Source organism: Lutra lutra, chromosome 1, assembly GCF_902655055.1.
Source record: "Lutra lutra chromosome 1, mLutLut1.2, whole genome shotgun sequence".
NCBI lineage: Eukaryota > Metazoa > Chordata > Mammalia > Carnivora > Mustelidae > Lutra > Lutra lutra.
The window spans coordinates 55,780,510-55,804,671 of record NC_062278.1 but is presented as its reverse complement, the minus strand read 5'-3'; the positions used below and the strand labels follow the sequence as shown (position 1 = coordinate 55,804,671).

The following is a 24,162-nucleotide window of genomic DNA, read 5'->3' as shown; positions in this document are numbered from 1 at the left end:
AAATGATGCTATAATCATTGCTGTGGATAAAAAGGCCTCAAGATAGCCCCATCAGTAGACTCAATATTACTTCTGGATTTCCTTCCCATAGATTCACTTCCATATCATTGTTTTTTTATGACTCAAGACTTCAGAGAGAAAAAAAATTACTGTTACCAAGTTTAAGGTATTTATAAACTGTAAGAGAGAACCACACATCTATAGTCCCTCATACTAACTGCTTGTCTGGAGCACGGGGGTGGGGGGGCACAAACAAACCTAAAATACTACCATCCTCCTGAAAAACAAGTCTACCATTGTTAGAAATCTAGAAAATAAGTGTTCCAGAATTAAAGATATAATGAAAATAGAATAATTATGAAAATTAAGTAACAAAATGGGTATATGTTGAGTAAGTAACCATGTCTTTTGCTTAAAATTAACATTGTGCCAAAAAAGAGAAATGGTATCAGTCTATTTGCAACAAATCTCTTTGGGTACCAGGTCATTTAAGATAGACCAACTTTAAACACAGAAAATATGAGAGAAAAAGACCAATTTATTACCCATGAATAACAGCCACTTAAGTGTTTAAAAATTAAAAATAATACTTCGAATCTGTCATCAGTAGTTCCCCACCACTGTCTGTTTTGCTCCTTGATCTTTAGTGTCCGTTCAGACACTGTGCGTAGCCAGCACTCCGGGGTCTGGATCCCACAGCCCCAATTTCATCCACTTTACTCCGAAGCATGCCTCTTTGGTACACCACTAGCATCTGCCCAGATCAGAGTCATCTGCAGGACTCCTGAACAATGTTAAATTCTTAGATCCTACTCAGAAGACTCCCACTGTTCAAAAGTCAACCAGGGAGGCATTAGTTGGGGCAGTAATTAAGCAACCTCTGAAGGCCTCATTTATTTACCTCTTCTTTTACCTTTGACTTTAGCATATGAGGAATATCTTTCTGTGGCTGTCTTGGGCTCTCCTGCTGGTGAATGTTTTCTGATCTTCATCTCAGTCTCTAAAATGAACCTCTCCTGTTGAAGCCCCAAGGACTCTCCTTCCTCATGCTGCTCTCACAGGCAAAAAGCTCATCCAACCAATCTGTCCTTTAGCACATGCATTTAAAAAGCACAGGCCTAGGGGTGCCTGGTGGCTCAGCTGGGGTCACAACCTCAGGATTTTGGAATGGAGCCCCCCCACCACAACCTCCAGGGTTGGGCTCTGCACTCCACAGGGAGTCTGCTGGAGACTGTTTCTCTCTCTCCCTCTGCCCCTTCCCATCCTCCCACCACTCTCTCTCCCCTTCTCTAGTAAGTAAATAAATAAAAATCTTAAAAAAAAAAAAAAAAAAAAAAAAAGAAAAAAAAGAAGGGTGCCTGGGTGGCTCAGTGGGTTAAAGCCTCTGCCTTTGGCTCAGGTCATGATCCCAGGGTCCTGGGATGGAGGCCCACATCAGGCTCTCTGCTCAGCCCCGTCCCTCCACCCCCACCTGCCTCTTTGCCTACTTGTGATCTCTGTCAAATAAATAAGTAAATAATCTTAAAAAAAAAAACAAAAACAAAAGCAAAAACAATAACAAACCACAGGCCTAGACATTAACTGTAAATACGCAGGGGCAGATTGGACCGAGACTAGAGTCCAAATCCAGAATTCACCTGAAGCACAGAAACGGTTGAGTGGATAAGATATTCAACTACCTGGAGTCTTAGGTTCTTCACAGGTAAAACAGGAAATAATAATATCTATCTTATAGCATTCTTATAAGGATTAAATGACTTAAAATACCTGTCACATTGTCCAGTATATACTGCTCAATAAAACAGTAGCAATTATTATTATAAATACAGAAGAAGTTACAAAAATGGTTAATCTATCGGTATAATACATTGAGAATTTTCATCATCCATTTTAATGGGATGTCTAAATACCAAATAAGTCAAACTTTTCACTACCGACCAGTCCTTTCAAACTCCGCAAATTTAGCAGATCCTTAGCAATCTGAGGTTACTCTGCCACTCAAAATAAAATTTTTGAAATAGTTTTCTTTATGAAGTCAAATGAAATACAGGAAATTTAAAGGGTGAGTAAAATGAAATCTTTGCCACCTCAGCAAAAATGACTAAAAATGGCTTTGATCTATAAATCCCTAAATAATTGGAGCTGCCACATCCTTAGAGAATGCACATCTCCCTGCCTTCCGTCATAGTTGTTCAGGCTAGCTGAAATGTCCCTGTTCTTTAGACCTGAACAAGAGAAACATGAAGAAACTCAGGTGAGAATTCATTATCTTACTTCAAGATAAACAACCTTTCGTTGGGGGAGGAGAAGCTAGAGACAGTCCTGTGATCTTTTAATTTTTTCAAGTACCTTTACAGATTTGATATTCTTTAAAAACACCATTTTAACTATGATTTAGAGGACAGTCACTCAGTTTCATAGTTTTCCATCTGTAATATTAGAGTAATACCTATTCATACTAAGTCCTTACTGCCTGTTTTCTCTATTACTATGGAAGCTGGCCCTGCAGGTACCTATTTTTGTTTCCTTTATATTCCTGGAGCTTAATACCGTGCCAGCCAGGCAAAAGGCAGCATCTCAATAAATGTTTGGTGAATGAATGTAAAGTTTTCTGCGATCATCATTTAAGAGTTTACTTCTGAATACAGCAAGAGCTGTTTCAATCGCTTCTCTAACATTAGCAGAGGATCAGACCAAGTCCAAGAGTAATCCCTAACACAGTAGTATCTCTCACAGCTGAAAGAAACACAGCAATTATTTATTGGGGGCGTCTTCCCATGTCTTGCACTCTACTCAGAAAAGGGCAATGTTTTCCCACAAAGGTAACCATGGGCCTTTCAGCCTCCGACATGAAAAAAGATATAAGTCAAGAAAACTTATGAAGAATACTGAATAACCTGAACTACAATCTGTCACTGTGGGAGTCTTTCCCTGTGGCTCTCGGAAGTCAGAGTCACAAGCCTTTACCCTGGGAAGGGCCTCCTTAATCATTCCAGCCCAGTCTCTATTCTAGAGATGGGAAAACTTAGGCAATCAGGTTTATCCATTTTCAGTACTTACACCCTAATACACAGCTGTATCAATGAGGTCTGTGATGCTAGAAGTTAAGAGATCATACACAGTACATTTTTATATAGTCTCTTCTCACAGTCTCCTACATTTGTGCCAGATGGGAAGGCAAAAGCTGCTATGACTTTCCTGAAGAATGTTTTCATAAATGTATTGTACTTAATAAAACTTAAATCCCATTATTATTCTAAATGTTCCTTTAAAGGAAATAGAAAGAAAGGAAGGAAGGAAGGAAGAAAACCTCCCCAAAATGCTTTCTTGGGAACTACTTTATAAAACTAATGATCATAAAGAATTTTCATATAAAAACCAAGTGTTATCACTGGCTACATTACTAATTCAAGATGCATCATCAAATAAGTAACTGATACGTGGTTATTTCTATATTTCCTCTCTCCTTCCCTGATGTGTGTGTGTATTTATAACACAGAATATACAAAGGGCCCCAAAGAACTATAAAAATATATTTACAGTATATAAAAATTGAACTCTGCTGTAAATTATTACCTAAGCATTGACATAACTTTACTTAACATTGTCTTGCTTTCACAGCATTTAGAAGGGTTCTTGCAAGCATGACTTAGATAATGCTAAACTTTTAGAAAAGTTGTTCCAGTTAATCTGACTGGATGCTTTCATTTTTTAAAAAGGAATTCCTACAGCAAAAGGAGGCATTCACCATCACTTCACAGAGCTACAGCTGAAGTACTTCAGTGTGCTGTCAATTCAGCCTGTAAATATCACTTGGCTCTGTCTGTACCTTTTCAGTCCCTGAGCCTACTCTAGACCAGTTCCTAATTACTTCCAGCCTCTGATGCTCTTAAGAGTCTCCTCACCTGATGCTCCTACCACCCATCCAACCCCTGCTCCAGTGTTAACGATGCAAGCCAAGCAGCCTGCTTGCATGGCCTGAACTACCTGGCCTGCAATTATGAACCCTTAGGATCTGACTCGTAGGCTCCATGGCCAGCAGGAAGGCAAACGCAGGGCTTGAGCTCACAACTCTGATATCAAGACCTGAGCTGAGATCACAAGTCAAATATTTAACAGACTCAAATACCCAAGCACCTGTATACTTTGAAGCAATTATTTCCCTTGCAATGAACTTTTCCTTAAGGCCCCTGAGCTTCCTAGTTGCTGGCATGTCCTCATTCTTGGTGCTCCCTTCACCAGGACTGTCCTTTCCCCTTTATTAAGTAAATCTGACAAATATTTGATAGCCTATTCTGTACCACCTACTATAAATACAAAACCAAACAAGGTCATCTCCCCATGGTCAGGGGTCATGCCCACGTTTCACCCAATTTTCGAGGCCCATTTCAAGTTTCCATGAAGACCTCCCTAATAAGAGTCTGATGAGACCGCTCCCTCATCTGACCTCCTTTTAGCATATTGTCTCCACCTCTCCTGAGTGACTGATCACTGTCTCATAAGGAGGTTATTTCTCTATTTCTTCCCCCTTCTAATTGTATATATTCCTTGTGAATAGGGATATCACATTATCCACCCTATCTTCTCGACAACATAGTGCCTAGAACATAGTACATGTTCAATAAATATTTTGAAAGAATAGATCTATGAAGAATGTGGAGTGAGAGAGAAGGGAATATTTATTCTCTTAAGAGTTTCAGAAATGAAAGTATTAGCTCAACACTACTTCTCCCTGGCTTGACTCTCCATAGATTATTTTAAAATTTCAATGTACCCCTCCATTAAGTATTAAGTATATATATTTTTTAAATAAGGCAGTTAAGGATGGCACACTTGCTTAAGACATTCTACTCAGTACGGAAGACTACTATCAGGGAATTTCAAAGACAAATCTTAAAACAAGTGTACTTGAGCTGCAAGGCATGCACACGGTCTGCCCCTCAATCTGCCAGCTACAGAGAGAGCCATCCAGAGTACCAGGCATCCTCTTCCAAGCAGAAGAGCAGATTCCCCAAAAGCCTGCCACTAGGTACAGACTTCTGTACCGCCTTTCATGCTGAAAAGGAACATCTCCAAGAGTGCCAGAAGCACTCTAAACCAGGACAGAAGATGACCCCTGGGGCCTGGAAGAGAACATTCCTCAGATCAACAGCACGCTCTCCATCTCTGTATCAGCCCCTCCAGGACGAACACAACTCCCGACAGGGAATCCCCCCTCCCTCATCCCAAACCACTGTGTTTAAAACTAGAACACACACTCTGTCCTCCCCTTCCTCGGCCTTCTTTTTTCTGCTACCATACTATTACCATTGAACATACAGCTTACTTATTTTACTGTCTTTTTCCCCACTAGAAGGTACCCGACCATTCAGGCAGCATCTTTAAAGTATCTTATTATCAGTAATATAGTCTCAGAGACCAGAATGGAGCTTAGCCCATAGGAGGAGCTCAACAAATAGTTCTTAAATAAATGCTACAATTCTTTTATTATCTTTAAGTGTATACTATTGTCTATTATCAGGATTTCCTCCCAACCCCTGAAAAAACTACTTGTTTTCTGAATCTGGTCGTTTTTTACCACATACAAAAAAGAGTATAAATGTAACACTCTATGTTAGACTTAAAAATAGACAAATGAACATAGACATAAACACAGATACACTTGGGGCACCTGGATGGCTCAGTCATTAAGCATCTGCCTTCAGCTTAGTTCATGATCCCAGGATGCTGGGATCAAGCCCTGCATCGGGCTCTGCGATCATCGAGAAGCCTGCTTCTCCCTCTCCCATCCCCCCTGCTTGTGTTCCCTCTCTCACTCAATAAATAAATAAGATCTTAAAAAGAAAAAAAAAAAAAACCACACAGATACACTGAATACATCTAACAGAAGCAGAAGTGTATTTTTACAAAGGGGTCTGAATTTATAGCTAAGTCTATGTGCAAAGCACCTGACTGCTTTACATAGGTTATATCTTTTGATTTTCAAAATAACTTTAAAAAGTAACTAGTATTTTTCTTGTTTACAGATGAGGAAACCAGAGGTTTAACCAAGAGGTTAACAGCTCGGCCCAAAGTCACGCAGCTAAGGGCTAGCAGAGAGGATATTCAAATGGGGCCTGTCAGACACAAAAGTACTTTTACACCAGGCTGCCTCTCAGGTAGATATTAAAAGACCAACTTAATTAGGTTTCTAAGAGTCTGGCTAGGCCCAGAACTCAGCTGTAAATCACAAAAAGGAGAGCCCAGCAAATGGAAAACAAACAAACAAAAAAAACCTGTTTCAGAAATCAGAAATTAAGAGACCGGGTATAAGACGCCCCGCATCAGTGAGGACACGTGAAAGGAAACAGGCCTTGGACTTAGATGTTGGCACTTTGTGTATGCTCCTAGCTAAGTCACTCACCCTCTTAGAGCCTCAGTTCCAAAATCTGTGGAAGAAAAGGAAGAAAAAGAAAGAAGTAAGAGGAGAAAGGATGAATTATTATTATCTACCAACAAGATCTGTTGTCATCTTTAACTAAACTGAGATATTTGAAAGTGTGAGAGGAGTACCTGACATCCAACAGGTAGTAAATACACATTATATTTAATATCATATCTTACTTATTTCCTGAAGGGTAGGACAAATAGAAAACAAAAAGAAAACCAACTGGGAATGGTTTCATAAGAATCTGGGAAAAATCTGATGAGATCTTAAAATTCTATGTCAGAAGAGCCTGCAAAAACACTAATTCTGTCTTACATTTCATTCATCCATAAGGTAACTCCCAAACCCCTCTTTACTTGATAGGTATTGATTGCAGCAGGTACTATCGGGGCATGTAAGGCACAATTAGAATGATAGAATTTAAGACAAAGTTCCATCATTTCATTCAGAGAACAGGTATCTAGTGAATGATCCCCATTAATTTACTAAAGATGTTTTAGAACTATCTGTAAATTCTGTTCAAACTTTTCTTAAAGTTCTGGAGGATAAGTATAATTTATGCCATCATCCTAACTATAGCTAAGATTTAAAGGTATAAATCTTTTTTTTTTTTAAGATTTTATTTATTTATTTGACAAAGATCACGAGTAGGCAGAGAGGCAGGCAGAGAGAGAGGAGGAAGCAGGCTCCCTGCTGAGCAGAGAACCAGATGTGGGACTCGATCCCATGGACCCTGGGATCATGACCCAAGCCGAAGGCAGAGGCTTTAACCCACTGAGCCACCCAGGCACTCCTAAAGGTATAAATCTTAACAAAACATCCGAGAGAATGCTTCATGTTGTCAGAACAAATACTTTTCAGGTACTGTCTCATTGTAATATAAAACAGTTTGTTTAGATAATTGTTACTTAAATAGCATTTATACATTTTTAAAGCAAGGAAATAAGTATTGATTAATCTCACAAACTATCTTGAACATTATGAAGTTTATCTGAAATGCTCATTACCCACAAGCCAGAATAAATAAACCAGCAGAGCAGTTACAATAGACCAACACAGAAATTGGTTAGGTAAGATGTTACTCAGCAAATCAATTATTAGTACTTTTCCTTCTGAAAACATAGCAGGAGTTGTGGGGATATAAAGGAACCATAAGATACTTTCAGTTTCTAAAACTGTATCACAGGGGCGCCTGGGTGGCTCAGTGGGTCAAAGCCTCTGCCTTCGGCTCAGGTCATGGTCCCAGGGTCCTGGGATCGAGCCCCACGAGCCCCACATCGGGCTCTCTGCTCTGCAGGGAGCCTGCTTCCTCCTCTCTCTCTCTGCCTGCCTCTCTGCCTACTTGTGATCTCTATTTGTCAAATAAATAAATAAAATCTTAAAAAAAAAATTTAAAACTGTATCACATTTGTAATGAAATAAAGATCGTTTTGCATGTTTGCTGAATGAAAGTCCAGGCAGGACAACCAGTTTGCAAATATCGTGATCAAATCTACCTAATCTATACATTTTATTTTATCTTATATATTTATCTGACACAGGGAGGGTTCCCAAACAGAGGGAGTGACAGGCAGAGGGAGAGGGAAAAGCAGGTTCCCCTCTGAGTAGGACCTTGGCATCAGGACCTGAGCCTAAGGCAGACGCTTAACCGACTGAGTCACCCTGGTGCCCCTAATTAATACACTTTAAATTAATAAGGCGTATTTAACAAAAAAAATGTTCCTTGCATTAACATTATGATTACTATGGATTTTTATGACAGTAAAATATGTTTTTGGTTACTTAATTCCAAAAATTCCAATCCTTTTATAACTTAAAAAGGTTAAAAAAAATAAATCCAAGAGAGGATGTGAGTTCCCCCCCCCCCCAAAGATTTTATTTATTTATTTGACAGAGAAAGAGAGATCACAAGTAGGCAGAGAAGCAGGCAGAGGGGAAGAAGGAAGCAGGCTCCCTGCAGAGCAGAGAGCCCAATGCGGGGCTTAATCCCAGGACTCTGGGATCATGACCTGAGCCGAAGGAAGAGGCTTAACCCACTGAGCCCCCCAGGCGCCCCAAGGATGTGAGTTTCTTGCAAAAATTCTCAGTTTCATGTGAGATAAAATGATTTGTCATTAAAGCTACTTGGTAATACTGTAGTTAATGGGGCCCAGTATATCATAAAATCTAAGCAATCTAGATTTTAGGGTGCCTGGGTGGCTCAGTCAGTTGGGCATCTGCCTTCAGCTTGGGTCATGGTCCTGGGGTCCTGGGATCAAGCCCTATAGTGGGTTCCCTGCTTGGCAGGGAGTCTGTTTCTCCCTCTACCCCTCCCCACCATTTATGCTTTCTCTCTGCTGTCTTGCTCTCTCGAATAAAATCTTTAAAAAAAAAAAAAGAAAGAAAGAAATCTGGGTTTTATTTAGTCAATAAAGTAAGCAAATAGCCAATGTTCTGACGAAGAGATTTAAAAGTCATTAAGTTATTCACACTAACATTTCCTAAAATTATGACAATAATATAATTAAAATTTAAAAACTGTTAATTTATGGGCAGGGATGACTAAAGAACAAGTGTCATCTCAGCAAAGTCTAAAGAATTGAAAAATCAAAATATGGATGATCAGTGGCTCCCAGGTCTTAAATAGAACTGATTTTCAGAGGGCACAGAAAAAGGTGCCGATTCCAACAAACTTATTATTGAATCAATCTGTCAGGAATCCAGCAGGAAAGCTCCAAACAGGTGAGGTACTACAGCGGGGGAAACCCAGTTACTGCCCAGCAGGACCCAAATAAAAGTAAAAGGTTAAGGATTACCTTGAGGTTTCAAATGAAATATTCCTACTAGAAATAATTAACACCTTAAGATACTGTAAATAAGCACTCTCTTTACAAACCAGCGACACTGTACGGCCCCTACTCCCAAACCATGAGGATTAGTAAGAGAGCACTGTTTCAAAATCTTTCTTTGGACTCCGGTATTTTACAGTCTTGTCACTGAGCTGAATGAAAGGCTCAGCACAATCATGGTTTTAACTACTTAAGGCATCATCACTACCTACTGGGCAAGACTCAAACTCAACCAGGGAAGCACCAGACTATAAGTAGGGTAATGGATTTCCTGCTGAATATCTCACCAACTGGCACTCCTTAAATAAGAATGAGAAAGGTAATTATTTCTCCTATTAAGCCAATAATTCCACGGGCCAGCACAAAGATAGTGAATGCATTATTATTTTTTCAAATGGATTAGAGACTAAATAAACTTCTACAATCCCTTGTCACCCAAACCACCACCCAAAAGTCAGACAAGCTGCATTCTGAAACCTTCTTCCAACTAAACATAAGGTACTAATCGGCTATCACCATTCTCAAAAAAAAAAAAAAAAAAAAAAAAATTAAAAGCTTTCATTTCCATTTAGCTGCCACTTAAGATTTATAAAAGGTTCATTTTTCCTTTCGTTCTCAACTCAAGTCCTCACAGAGCATACTTTCCTCATCACAGGTTGCCAATTTTTGGTACGTTAAAAATCCCATCAAGTTGCACTTACATGATGTGACAATTAACTTTTAATGATGGATAAAAGAGGTGGATGCATAAAGTCATTCTGCATTCTATTACTGCACCTATCTAATAAAGGGAAGCTCCTTTATAAAGGTCAGAAAATTTTCTTCTTTAATCAGAACTCTAAAAGACAGACGAACTTTGAAAATATATTAAATTGGATGGCCCAAGGAATGTGTAATATAGAGCCTTCTCTCAGCGCACTGCAGAAGTAAAGAAATGCCTCCACTATCCAGTCTTTTAATTTCATTTCTATTACGTTTATGATTTTTAAAATAATGGTTTCATAAATCACTAGCATTTTATACTCAAGAACTGTATTTACGGATTTCTAGATTTGATGTGATGTCTTAATATCTGATGTCTGAAGACATGATCTCCTTGGATAAAAATGCTTACAGGGTCTCCATGTCTAGCTGGGCAGTTGGGCTCTGCACAACCCTAGGGGGTGCCACTTACATCAGAGCACATAGATCTATGTATTTATTAGGACAATGCCCAGCCAGAAGGCAGTAAAGTGTCTTGTCCTGAGAAAAATCAATGTACTGTGACAATTTTCCAACACTGGGAACTACAGTATCTCAAGAAAAGGGTGTCTTTTTTTCCAACTTTCTAACACAAAGCAGCAAAGGAAGCTAGAAGCTTCTGGGACCACCTGACTCTGTTTCTGGAAGGTCAGAGTAAGAGGATGGCCACTCCCCAAGGTGAACTCCCAGAAGCAGAGCTCTGATAAGGCACATCAGGCGTCCCCCCTGAACTGCAGCGCAGAGGTTCATTTCTCCCAAATGAAACGTAAAAATACCAACCTTGAAAATATCATCTAGAGTCCTAATTCACTAACATTTAGTCCACATACATTTGAGTGAATTCGGTCAGTGACAAGGTGTGTGGTCACGATGTTTCACTATAGCAGTTTCTTAACAAGGCCACCAAGAGGCGTCCCAGCTCACAAATCAGCTCAATCACTCACAACTAAATCTGTTGTGGTTTTACAAACTTCCTTCTCCTCATCAACAGTTATGAGCAGCTGATAGTTTCGTGGACAGAAAAAAATCAAACAGCCCTAGAGTAACTTGAAAGGTCCTTTTGCTTAAGATGAGGATGAGCTGCTATTAAGGCTGAAATGGTTTTTCCTAAGACCACATTGTAATAAACTTATGGCATTTGATAAACTGGCATGCCATTTAACAATGTGTTATTGTCCTGCAAATTCTTCCTCTGTTTTCAGGACACAGGGAGCTAGCCTCGGCCATGCAGCAGCTTACTATCTGTTAGCTAACAAAATTATGTTATACTACTAAATAAATTAGACGTCAACTAGCAAGATAATAAAATTATTTTGAAGTTAATATGTATAATGCATTGCATATAGCTTTATGCTAAACATAAATGACATTTAGTTCTTTGATTTTTTTTTGCCAGGTATCAAGAACCAACACAAAGAAAAGTCACATATTCCTGATGTGAAAGTGGTGCCATCAATTGATGAAACGTATTTTCTACCTCATTTTGGTGCTAATTTCTATATAGTAAAGCACCAAACCGGAAGTCTTGCGTTTTGGTTCCAGCTCTGCCACTCACATGGCCTAGGTCCTAGTCTTTTATCTACGCCTTGCTTCCTTCCAATTTAAAATGATGGATTAGACTAGTCTAAGATCATTTACAAAATCCCTTTTGGAGCTAAAATTCTACTGTTCCCTTTGGATGTAAGTTACCTGAATTTCAAAACTATTTTCTTTTCTATGTGGTGGCACAACATTTATTTTTTTTAAATTACAGGTATTTCACCTTTTAGAATACTGTTTAATAATACTAACTTTTTAAGCTGTAGATGTTTACCATATGCTTAGAGTGACTCAAGGAACAGTTTTTAACAAGCACCTCTCTTGGTGGCAGTCTGTATGACAACGGAGGAACACAAACAGGGAAAAAGGTACTTTTATCCTGAGCCGGAGCGTCAGCACTCCAATGCAGCAGAAGTCAGGACAAGTACAGGGCACTATCCAGCGGTATGGATGGCCTGTGCGACATGCAGCAGGACAGTGGACAGGAGCAAGGAAGAAGAGTGTGGCCTCCTTAGACAGAAAGAGCTAGAATGGAATGCCAGCTCCACCACTTACCAGAAGAATGACCTTGGGCACACTGCCTAGCCTCTGAGACTCAATTCCCTCATCTAAAATGGAGATGATAATTCTTTCCTCACAGGCTGTTTTGAGGTAGAGAAGGACCGCTGGGTCGGCTGCTTAACAACAGAAGGTGGGGAGGAATTCTACCTAATTATCCTCATGACTTTTATTTTCAAACTCCATTCTGAACAAAAAGCCAAACTAAAGGAAAGAAAGTTCAGTTTCTAAACCCTTACCCTCTTTATATGCCTTCAATAAACACATGCTCCAGCTTTTCTTCAAAATGTAATTCTTTAACAAACCTCTTCTTCAGCCATCAATACTACACCAAGGGGCAAAGTTAGTACAAATATTCAGATACAAACTATAAAAATTAAATGAAAGTTAAGGGAACCTATAGAAATAAATATTCTAAATAAATTGCTTTTGCGTCAAACTTAAATCTTTTAAATAAAACTGTTCTGGAACTCCAATGCAATCATCTTTTATCATTCTCCCATAGTAAAATAATTAGTAAGCCTCCTGACTCTTGGGGAACTTTGAGATAAGAACTGAACAAATAAAACTTCCCTGCTATGTAAAATATTAATTGAATAATTGATCCTGTAATAATTTTTGAATAGAAAAATCTTCTCTTTTATGGTTGGCGGCAGTGCTATATTGAATTCTCTAACTGGCCTGTGAACATTCCTTTTCTAGAGTGCCAAATTTAAATGCCTTTTCAAGTGAAAAAGAAAAAAACCCTCAGCACTTACCTTCACTTCTTTGAAAACACCAGTTGATATCAAATTAGAATATGAATGTGTTCCAGAAATGGGTGTAGCTCCAGTATCTAGATATCAATTCATATTTTCCAATTAATTTTCATTATAATTTCAGAAATACATCTCAAGGAAAAAAAAATGGCCCCGATACATAATCCAAATCTCACTTAAGAATCCTAATATACACTTCAAAGCAAATTCTTTGCCAGTGTGTGGTCCCTATGCATTTAATTTTCCATGTAAGCTGCTAGAAAAGTTAGGTCAAATGGACAGTCATTCCACATGAACTGAGAACACTTATTTAAATACACAGATTTGAGTACACCAGAAATTTAAGGCCCATTTTCCTAATTAAACAACCATATTGCCACTGCTGCTCATTTATAATAATAATTTATCAGGTTGAAAATACGTAAAAGAAAAAAAAATAAATCTTAGTTCAAAGAAAATAAATTCTGCTCTGCACAGCAGGCTGGTCTCTGGAGGAGTGGCCAGAATGCCAGATTCTGTTCTCCGGAGCCACTGCAAACTGAGTATCCTGGGTGAAGCACTTTGACCCAGGCTGTTTCCTCATCTGCAAAATGGGTATAAGGATGCCCTCCTTTCCACCTCAGAGCACAGTTATAAAAAGCAAAGAGGCCAGTGAAATCACAGTAAACTCCGACTGTAGTAACATTCCCTTTAAGGTTAATATCCCTTTAAGGGTAACAGCCTTGCAGTAAAGAGATCTGATGACTTCATGAGGAAAAGGATGAGAGCAAAAAAGTTTTAACTGTTGGAGCCTTTATTTGGAGACCTAGCTACAATAGCAGGAGAGCTCGCTGAAGAAACTTTAATTCAGCTCTAGGGAGCTGGGGCGACTAAACTGTTTTTCTAAGGGCAAAGGGGAACTTCCTTTGTTTACTGCAAGACATCAGAAGTGGAAACTAGAGCACAGTAATTTATTAATTGTGCAGATGTAAAACTGCCTTAAGTAAACATGTCCCAAATGAGATTAAACTCTAGAAGGACTATGGGGTACCTGCCTTGACTGGTGTGGCAGAGCCAAAGGATGCCTTCACCTGGTCAGCTTCTAAAGGAAAGAGTTAATGCCACAGCTTCTTCTCAAGGAGGAAATGTTTGCTTTCCCTGCTCTGACAATGCTAAATAAAATGCATGACAGGTTCATTTTATGACCACAAAACTGGAATTCTACCACCTTTAAAGAGATCGTCTAAATAATAATATTCCAAAAAGAAAAGAGAAAATGCAGGGCACCTAGGTGGCTCAGTCAGTTAAGCATCTGCCTTCAGCTCAGGTCATGATTCCAGGGTCCTGGGATCAAGAGCCCTGCATCAGGCTCCCTGCTTCTCCCTCTGCCTGCTGCCCCCCCCCTGCTTGTGCACTGTCTCTCTCAAATAAATAAAATCACATAAAAAAAGGAGAGAGAGAAAACGCAAACTACCTTGTTTTACTTATTTGTACATCAGTACTAATTAGTATACATTGGGGTGATCCATGACAAATCCCAGCTTCAGTGATGGGGGAAGAAGGAGTATGATGATAGCATATTTGAAATAATTCAATCAAAACCTCCATTTTCTTCACTGATAATATGTCAATAGCATGTTTAAAATGACCTTTAACTAAATAACTGCATGTGATCTGGTAGTTGTGGTCACTAGAGCACACCTCTGTGCAGCAACACTTCCAAGGCTTAAAAACATATCTGTGTAGGAGGTAATCCCAGAACCGCTGGCTTTGCTTCAATCAGGGCAGGATTCATTTACAGGCCTCTGATCTTGATGCTGACCCATCCCGTTGGTGTAGAGCCTTCCACACCTGGCACATAAGATGGTATAAAACAGAGTAATTCAATAAAGATTCATCACTTGCCATATTGTGTCCTGGGTGACATGGGTACAAATAAAAGTAAAACCCAGATTGTAATGCTTACGAAGGTCATCTTTTTTGCTTTAAGATGCGAGGTCACCAAGGCCATTCCTCAGAGTTGTTCTTATTAACACTGTGACCCCCTCATGGGCTGTATCATTCTGCCCTCCTATAGCTCAGTCCATCTCCATACTCTATCCTGCTTTAAGGGACTCCTGGAACTTAACCTTTTCATGCTAATGGACCTAGAGCCTTTGCCGGATCCCTCATGCTGAGCCACTCAGTGTCCATACCTGTACTCAGTCAACTAATATTTATCTAGTCCCCACTACGTGGCAAACACTTTTACAGGCATAGGAGATGCTACAATGAACAGAAATTGTCTATTTTTACCAGATCCCTCATGATGAGCTAGACTGTCCTAATCCCTACCAACCAGCCTAATTCTGCCTACTCATCTAACAGTATTTATTGGGCTCTACTGTCTAGGAACTGAGGATACAGAAGGGAGCAAAATCAAGAAGAACTTGATCTCACAGAACATAACCTAAATTTAGAGTGACACTGCCCAATTTTAACCCAGAGTCTCCAAGTGAGGTTCCTGAACTCCAAAAGATGAGCAAGACAAAGCCCACTGGAGTAGGTTAAGAAAACACTTGAATTTTTCTTTATGTTCAGTTTGTCTTGTTTTTTATTTCTAAGCTATTTATATTTTTAAATACATAATATATGAATAGCCCAGTAGATACATAATTTAAAGATAAATGTCCACAGATCAAGAATATATGCTCAAATTCTTTTACTGTGGGGAATAACATTTTAAAAGTCCACAGGCCACTGGCTTGTGTGATGACACATTTGGAGTGAACTGTTTGGCCCAAATAGGATTAGCCTGGGTTGTCCACTAGATTCATTTTCTGATAGATTCAAAAAAGCATTTTGCAAGGATGTCTAAACATTAAGCTACACAACCAAAATTCAGGTCCATCTCAATTTCCCCTCCCTGATCATCTCCTATTGCCCTATACTCCCCCATCCCTATGCTCCATGCATAGTATAACACCCTTACTGTCATTCCAGATTTAGCATATGTCATATGTCATTATTATACTAGAAACAACCTGAGGCCAGAGCCATTATCTTTTTATTCTACAAACCCCAGAATTCCTACATATTATAGGTACTCAATACATGTTCCATAAAGTAATGACAATTGAACATATGGAATCCAGAACTGCCATACAGATAAGGCAGAGAACGATTATTTCCTTTACCAAAGGCCACTTTTCTTCATAAAATGATTAGTACCGTACTCCTTTTTAAGCACCTCTTTGCGTACATCACAGATCACTGATTACTTAACAAAGGGATCTGGGAACAGTAAAATTGTTCAGTACGTAAAATCAATAGCCACTGCTAATTGAAGATCAATTAGAAATATACACGAAGCGTTCTAAGATTACAATTCATCAATAAAAATATATAGTTTTGAAAAACTGATTAAGCCAAAACTTTACAAGGAAAACACCTTTAACGAAGTTCCAGTTATCCAAATTCTTAAGACCTATATATATTAGACTTTAAGGCCATCTGGTTGTATTCGAAATAGATGTCAGGAATGACATTTACGGTCACATTTTAAAAATTTAAAGAAAAGGAAATCTGCTTCCTAACAACGGATTCATGATCACAATTTCTAATGGAGTAAACTCATCACTGTAGTGAAATCAGGTCCTCGCACATGTAACTCTGTCCCCACCTGTGATCCCATTCCTTAAGACATTTCAAGCTATAATAAACTTCTAAATTGATTTGCATGATTTATGAAAAGACCATACGTGAAAAATTATTAAAACAAAACAAAACCCTGGGCTGACAATGAATCCGAACATTTCTCTGGACTACAGCTGACCCCCGAACATAGGTTTGACTTGCACAGGTCCACTTATACATGGATTTTTATAGGACAGGACCATATATATTTTCCTTATGATTTTCTTAAAATTTTCTTTTCTCTAGTTTACTTTATTGTAAGAATATGGTATACAATATATATATATAATGTATTAATTGTGTATGTTATTGGTAAGCCTTCTAATCAACAGTAAGCTATTAGTAGGTTAAATTTTGGGGAAGTCGAAAGTTATACTTGGATTTTTGTCTGCATAGGCATCAGTGCCACTAACCCCCATGTTGTTCAAGGGTCAACTATACTAAGATACAGCACCAAGTGAGATGAGAACACAAATCCATATAACAAAACTTACAAAGAAGTTCATTATTACCACGAGGACTGGCAAATAATAAGATCCAAATAGTTGTACTTCTGTGATGCCAAATAAATAGCCCAAAGATAGAAAGACTCACAAGTTACTATTCTGTGTGTCTGTTCCTCTTTGCTGCTTTAATGTAAACATTAGCCTCATTATCAATGTTGTGAGCCTATGAAGAAATATTTCCCCATATCAGCTTCTTCTGTATGATTTGGCTTATTTTGTTTGTTATGAAAGCAGCCAAGGGTGGCATCTGGAACACTGTATAGAATATTTCAGAAACAAAGTTTTAATCGAAACTGGGTTGATACCCGGAAATGACCAAAGAGAGCCACAAATAAAAAATGGATGAAAATGGGGACACCTGGGTGGCTCAGTCGGTTAAGCCACTGCCTTGGGCTTAGTTCATGATCCCAGGGTCCTGGGATCGAGTCCTGCATCGGGCTCCTTACTCAGCAGGGAGCCTGCTTCTCTCTCTCCCTCTGCCTACTTGTGCGGGCTCTCTCTCTCTCTCTCTCTGACAAATAAATAAATAAATAAAATCTTTAAAAAAAAAAGGGTAAAAATGCACACAATTCTGACATGTAATAAACACAAAACTCACGATTAAGAAGTGATCCTGAAGGTTTGATCAAGTCCAAAGACCAGACCCAGACCGCTAAGCATAAAAGGAACCCAAAAAAGCCAAACTCAGGCATACCCTCCAGGCCATGGCTTACCATGAGAGAAACTGCAGTTGTAAACACAGGGTAAAAACACTCTGGAAAACCTGAAAACTGCCTGACAGAAAAACTGGGCATCATTTTTAATCTGTAATCTCTCATGGATAGAGAAGCACATTTTTATCTCTTCAGAGTCTCACTTTGTGTTTAATACCTGGGCTATGGGTCTTATTAGTATATTCCTAACTAGTAAAGTAAGTCTCAGCTAGAGCAGTTTATAGTATTTTTATTGGCCTGTATTTGGACTCCTAGTTTGAATGTCTAGTTCAAACTCCATTTAAGATGCTTTTAACATGATTTGGTATATGTGGAATCCTCTACCACTTCCTTTTACTTCAAAAGTGTTGTCACCACAGCCTGTGACGTTAATAGCAATAAATAAAAAAGGAAAAATAAATTAAAAGGAAGTCCAAAACACTCGACTGGAACTTAACTTTCTAATATAAACTGAAAGCTTTAACCAAAAAAAAAAGTCTTGGCCCTTTAAAAACAGACCAAAAGACAAAATGATGCACTAATAGTTAAATAAAAGCCAAATGAAGCTTACAAGCCTGATTTTTAAAATCCACTCTAGTGCTTGGACCAAATTAGTTTCACAAGCTCTAAGACAATTAGGACAAACACTGTAACAGCAATCAACTTTACCTGTATTTCAATGTCCCACTCGTATGCTGGAATTTGCCAGTTTTTCAGGGTATTTACTCCAGTACTACTGTATGCCATGCTGTTAGTACAATTAGCACAGAATAACTTAATATGATATTTACATCTACTGGACTTTTCCAGCCAACAGACCACATCTGCTTTAAGGACCAGGGCTATTCCACATTGATCTCTTTAGCCTCAAAGTTTAAGTCGGCATCAACACCCCACAGGCACTCAGTCCGTGAACACTGAATTAAATGGATACTCGGTCTGGCTACCTGAATCTCACCAACACTTAAACCAAATTATTTAATATGTAAAAATAATAACTTTTGCCTAATCCTGTATCTAATTCATGTTTTGATCATCAGATACTCTGAAATGAAGTCCATGAATGTGCTTAATTTTTCTTCTCATATGGGACTTATTTTCAAAGCAATTGTCAGAAAACTATTTTATAAATCTATCCATGTTGTATCAGTAAATTCCTTTAGTAAAATATATTCACCCATTAAATATCAAAAAGTTTGCAGTGTCACACCAGTCAGGATGACTATTATCAAAAAGACATAAAATAACAAGTACTGGTAAGGTTGTGAAGAAAAAGGAACCCTTGTACACTGTTGGTGGGAGTGTAAACTGGTGCAGCCACTGTGGAAAACAGTATGAAGGTTTCTCAAAAAAATTAAAAATATTAATACCATATGATCCAGTAATTCCACTATTGGGTATTTACCTAGAAAATGAAAACACTAATTCAAAAAGATATATGCACCCCTAAGTTCATTGCAGCATTATTTACAATAGTCAAGACATGGAAGCAACCCAAATGTCCATTGTTAGATGAAGGGATAAAGAAAATGTCACACACATCCTCACCCCCAACCCCCACCACTGCAGCCGCCACTGAATAATGGCCATGAAAAAGAATAAGATCTTGCCATTTACAACAATATGAATGGACCTAAAAGGTATTATGCTAAGTGAAATAAGTCAGAGAAAGAGAAATACCGTATGATTTTACTTATATGTGGAATTTTTAAAACAAAATAAATGAATAAATGAAAAACCAGACTCTTCAGGCACCTGGGTGGCTCAGTCGGTTAAGTGGCTGCCTTTGGCTGAGGTCATGATCTCAGTGTCCTGTGACTGAGTCCCACATCGGGCTCCCCGCTGAGCGGAAGCCTGCTTCTCCCTTTCTCTCTGCCTACTTGTGCTATCTGTCAAATAAATAAATAAAATCATAAAAAAAGAAAAGTAAAGTAAAGAAAAACCAGACTCTTAAATACAGAGAACAACCTGGTGGTTGCCAGATTAGAGGGGAATGAGAAAAAAGACTATATAGGTAAAGGAGTTTAAAAGGTAAAAACTTCCAGTTATAAAATAAGTAAGTCACCAAAATGAAAAGCATAGCATAGGAAATATAGTCAATAATACTATAAAAACGTACAGTGACATATGGTGACTACACTTACTGTGGTGAGCACTGAGTAATGCAGAGAATTGTCAAATCATGATGTTGTACGTCTGAAACTATCATATGTCAACTATGCTTCAAAAACAAAAAAGTATGTAAGGTATCTATATCTATATCTATCTATCTATCTATCTATCTATCTATATATATACAGCTATCTATCTATCTATCTATCTATATATATACAGCTATATACGGTCTATAAATTTGCTTTAAAAAAAAGTACCAGATTAAAAACGTTAGAGAATATTCAGCCTGAAAAACTCAACTTCTTATGCTGCCTGGGTGGCTCAGTCAGGTAAGCGTCTGCCTTTGGCTCAGGACATGATCCCAGAGTCCTGGGATGAAGCCCCTCACTGGGCTCCCCACTCAGCAGGGAGTCTGTGTCTCCCTCTGCCCTTCAGCCTGCTCATGCTCTCTCTCTCTCACATACTCTCTAATAAATAAAATCTTTAATTTTTTTTAAGGTTTTGTTTATTTTTTATTTACTTGATGGAGAGAGACACAGCCAGAGAGGGAACACAAGCAGGGGGAATGGCAGAGGGAGAAGCAGGCTTCCTGCCAAGCAGGGAACCTGATGCCAGGCTTGATCCAAGGACCCAGGATCATGACCTAAGCCAAAAACAGACACTTAAGGGCTGAGCCATCCAGACATCCCAAATAAAATCTTTAAAAGATGAGAAAGAGGGCGCCTGCGTGGCTCAGTGGGTTAAGCCTCTGCCTTCGGCTCAGGTCATGATCTCGGGGTCCTGGGATCGAGTCCCGCATCGGGTTCTTTGCTCGGCGGAGAGCCTGCCTCCCCCTCTCTCTCTCTGCCTACTTGTGATTTCTCTCTCTGTGGGTCAAATAAATAAATAAAATCTTTAAAAGATGAGAAAGAAAGAAAGAGAGAGAGAGAAAGGAAGGAAGGAAAGAAGGAAGGAAGGGTGGGTGGGTAGGGAGGAAGAAAGAAAGGCTCAGCTCCTCATGAAAGAACAAATGATTTCTACTGATATATCAGAGGAATTAATAAACAGCAAAAACAATTTGTTATTAGACATTTCTATAGCAGATACACCAACTAGAAAGAAAGTTCACTAAATGTCAATTTAAAAACTAAGTTTCGGGCTGGTTTAAGTCTTTGATTGTAACCTCGCTGATGAGAACTGACAACAGGTCCCAGTTCACAGAGTTTCTCGTCTACCCCTCTTAAATGACAGAGAGTAGCGTTCCAACCCTATCACTTCAAAATGAAGATTTCTCTTTGGGGAGAAAGAAAAATTGGGAGGAATTCTTGGCTGAAAGCTGCCCCACACTTTCCAGTTCTAACCTCTTGGAATGTGGCCCTAAAGGCAAGGAAATACAGAAAAAGCCCAAGAGACCGGAGCACTGCAGACAGGCCTCCTGAGCCTGGCAGAATCTCTTGCTACCTGTGTGACCTCAGACAAGTTACTTAATTTGACACTTAGTTTCTTCATCACTAAAATAGAGTTACCTCTCATCAGAAAGTTGTTGTGAAAAATAAAGTAGTAAAAGTCAAACTTAAGCTTCCTGTGGATGCCCTCAGTACAAATTATCTTCTCCCCTCCCCAACAAAGTAAAACCGTATGTGGGAAACTATTTTAAAATCTGCTTTCAACTTTCCCTTAAATATAAATGAACCTGTGTAGTCATCCTATCACCCTAAAACACAAAAATGACTGGAGAAGGAGTTTACTTTGCTTCACATAGCCTTGTTAAAGGTTCCTCATAATCCCTCCCTAACTGACACTTACATGTAGGGAACCGTGTAAGTCTCAAACTTGTATGTTAGCAACTTTATTATATAGCCAGTGATAATTACTAAAATGACTCAAAACTATAAAAGTAATCTTTAAAATCAAATAGTGGTAAAAAAAGAAAAATTCAATTCCATACTTATTCTCAAATATTTATAGGCTGTATCACAGATCACAAATAAGCCAATACAATAAAAGGCTGAGAGAGAAAAATAGACAAATAGACCTCAGGGAGGATAGCAAAAGGAGAGAAGAGTCCACTATCTTGAAAGCTAAGCAGGGTTGGGGCCTGGTTAGTACTTGGAGGGGAGAAAGGAAGAGAAGGGAGGGGAGAAAAGAAAGAAAGAGTAGGAAAGAGAAGGAAGAGGGGACCAGAAAGAAAAAATACGTAACTTCAGTAACTCAAAAGACAATCAGAATTTGACAGCTGGATGTAGAGAATTAATTTCTCATTTCGTTCCATGCTCTCCCACATTCCCTTTGCAGTCAATGAGAATTCTACACTTGGCTGAGTTTTGAGAGGTGCACCAAAAGCTGAAAAACAACTCAGCACTTTTTAAGATTAAAAGAAATCAGCATTGTTAATAAGACTCCCTCTAAATTACTCAATCTGTGGCTTTCCTACACCAAACTATATAGTTGTATCAGTAAGTAACTAAGAAGAAAAACTTTCTTTAGCCATTAACCCTTTCCGTCTATACGAAGACACATTTAAGTCTTACCATAACAATAGATCAGATACAGCTATTAAGTTTACTCCTACTGTGTCATATGTACTCTTCTTCACATCATACTTTGTTTTTCTACAGTGGTTTTATAGGAAATTAAAAGTATGGCTCCTGGCTGGCTCAGTTGGTAGGTCATGTGACTCTTGATTTTGGGGTTGTGAGTTCAAGCCCCATGATGGGCATACAGATGACTTACAAAAAATCATTTCATAATCACGGACAATAAAGGTATCTAGAACCTCTCTAAAGCAATACAACCAAAACATTTTCACCTTAGAGTAAGTGAAATTTGCAGAAAACACTTTCTATTTTTACTTTTCTGACAGAAATATGCAAGTGGCAATATAATAAAGGAAACATAGCCTTCTCGAAACTCAGTCCTAACAATAAACCATAATGAAAGTAGCCTAAATTCTGTTCACTATTATATAAGAAACAGGGTAGAAGTTTCAAGTACAGATTTCAATATGTGTGTCTGTTTAATAAATGAACCACAGGGGAGCCTGGGTGGCTCGGTTAGTTAAGCATCTGCCTTTGGCTCAGGTCATGGTCTCAGGGTCCTGTAAAGGCTTCCCGCTCCATGGGGAGTCTGCTCCTCCCTCTCCCTCTACCCCTCACCCACACTTTTGTGTGGGCGCATGCTCTCTCTCTCTGTTGCTCTTGCTCACTCCCTCTCTCAAATAAATAAATAAAATCTTTAAAAAATTTGGGGCACCTGGGTGGCTCAGTGGGTTAAGCCTCTGCCTTCGGCTCAGGTCATGATCTCAGGGTCCTGGGATCGAGCCCCGCATTGGGCTCTCTGCTCAGCAGGGAGCCTGCTTCTCTCCCCCTCTCTGCCTGCCTCTCTGCCTGCTTGTGATCTCTCTCTCTCCATCAAATAAATAAATAAATCTTAAAAAAAAAAAAATCTTTAAAAAATTTAAAAATCTAACAACTACATCAAAAACTAAAAAGGAATCAACAACGTCAAAATGGTATAGGAGGTTCAAGTAACTGGGGCGGGGTGGAGTGTGTGTGTGTTTTGTTAATCTTTCCTTACCTAGGAACCTTTCACTGCTCAACTTAGGAGATACAATTTTACAATTGTATTCTCAATACAATTAGCTACCATTTTGCTTACCCGACTTTATTAACCCCTGATGCATCCTACCCTCATAACTGAAGCCACGGGGTTTCAAAAGACAGCTTGAATTAATACATAACAGTAAGATACCTTGTTAGGATATCTTACGTGATTCACCAGCTTGAAAGGAACTCAACATATTCAGATGATCAGTGATCAAAATCAGCAAAACGATACTCACCAAGTTAAATGGGTAGAAATACCAGACAATTTCACTGTGTGGACTAAGAAAGTTAATACAACAGGATCACAGTCCCTTATCTGAAACCCTTAGGTCCAGGTATGCTTCAGATTTTTGTGAGTCTTAGAGGTCAGAGGGAGCATACAGCATATATTACGTAACATTCCTAACAAGATCTAGGATAGCACCTCATAGCCTCATATATTACTATCTCTACAGCAAAATATGTGAATATTCTCTCTAAGTGGGCTTTAAAACTACTTTAAACAAGCTCATGACAGTTTGGGTCAGGTTCTGCCATCATCAAATGAACTTTGATGCCAGACTTTTGGAGGGAAAAAAAAAAGGCAACAAAACTTAGTTTTTCAGAGATTTTTAAGATAAAGGGTTAGGAATGTAAATTCAATACCACTACTCATCAAAGCATAAAGACATTTTCAAAATATACAGAGCTTATTAATTTACTGGAGATGAAAAAGGTAAATTAAAATTTAGCCAAGTAAAAAAAGATGTTCCTGGCAAAT

At 38.7% G+C, this 24,162-nt stretch overlaps 1 protein-coding gene across 14 annotated transcripts in view; it reads right to left on the bottom strand.

Annotated features, from left to right (window-relative positions):
• Positions 1 to 24,162, bottom strand: part of BBX (BBX high mobility group box domain containing) — a 274,710-nt gene that overhangs the window by 240,097 nt on the left and 10,451 nt on the right. The window contains exon 3 of one of the 14 annotated variants that reach the window (XM_047723582.1): positions 12,852 to 12,928. The exons of 12 other annotated variants lie outside the window; for them this stretch is intronic. The gene's annotated coding sequence lies outside the window, so the exon portion shown is untranslated. Of the gene's footprint in view, positions 1 to 6,403; positions 6,429 to 12,851; positions 12,929 to 24,162 lie in introns of all 14 variants that reach the window. One more of the 14 variants, XM_047723591.1, reaches the window with a different exon arrangement.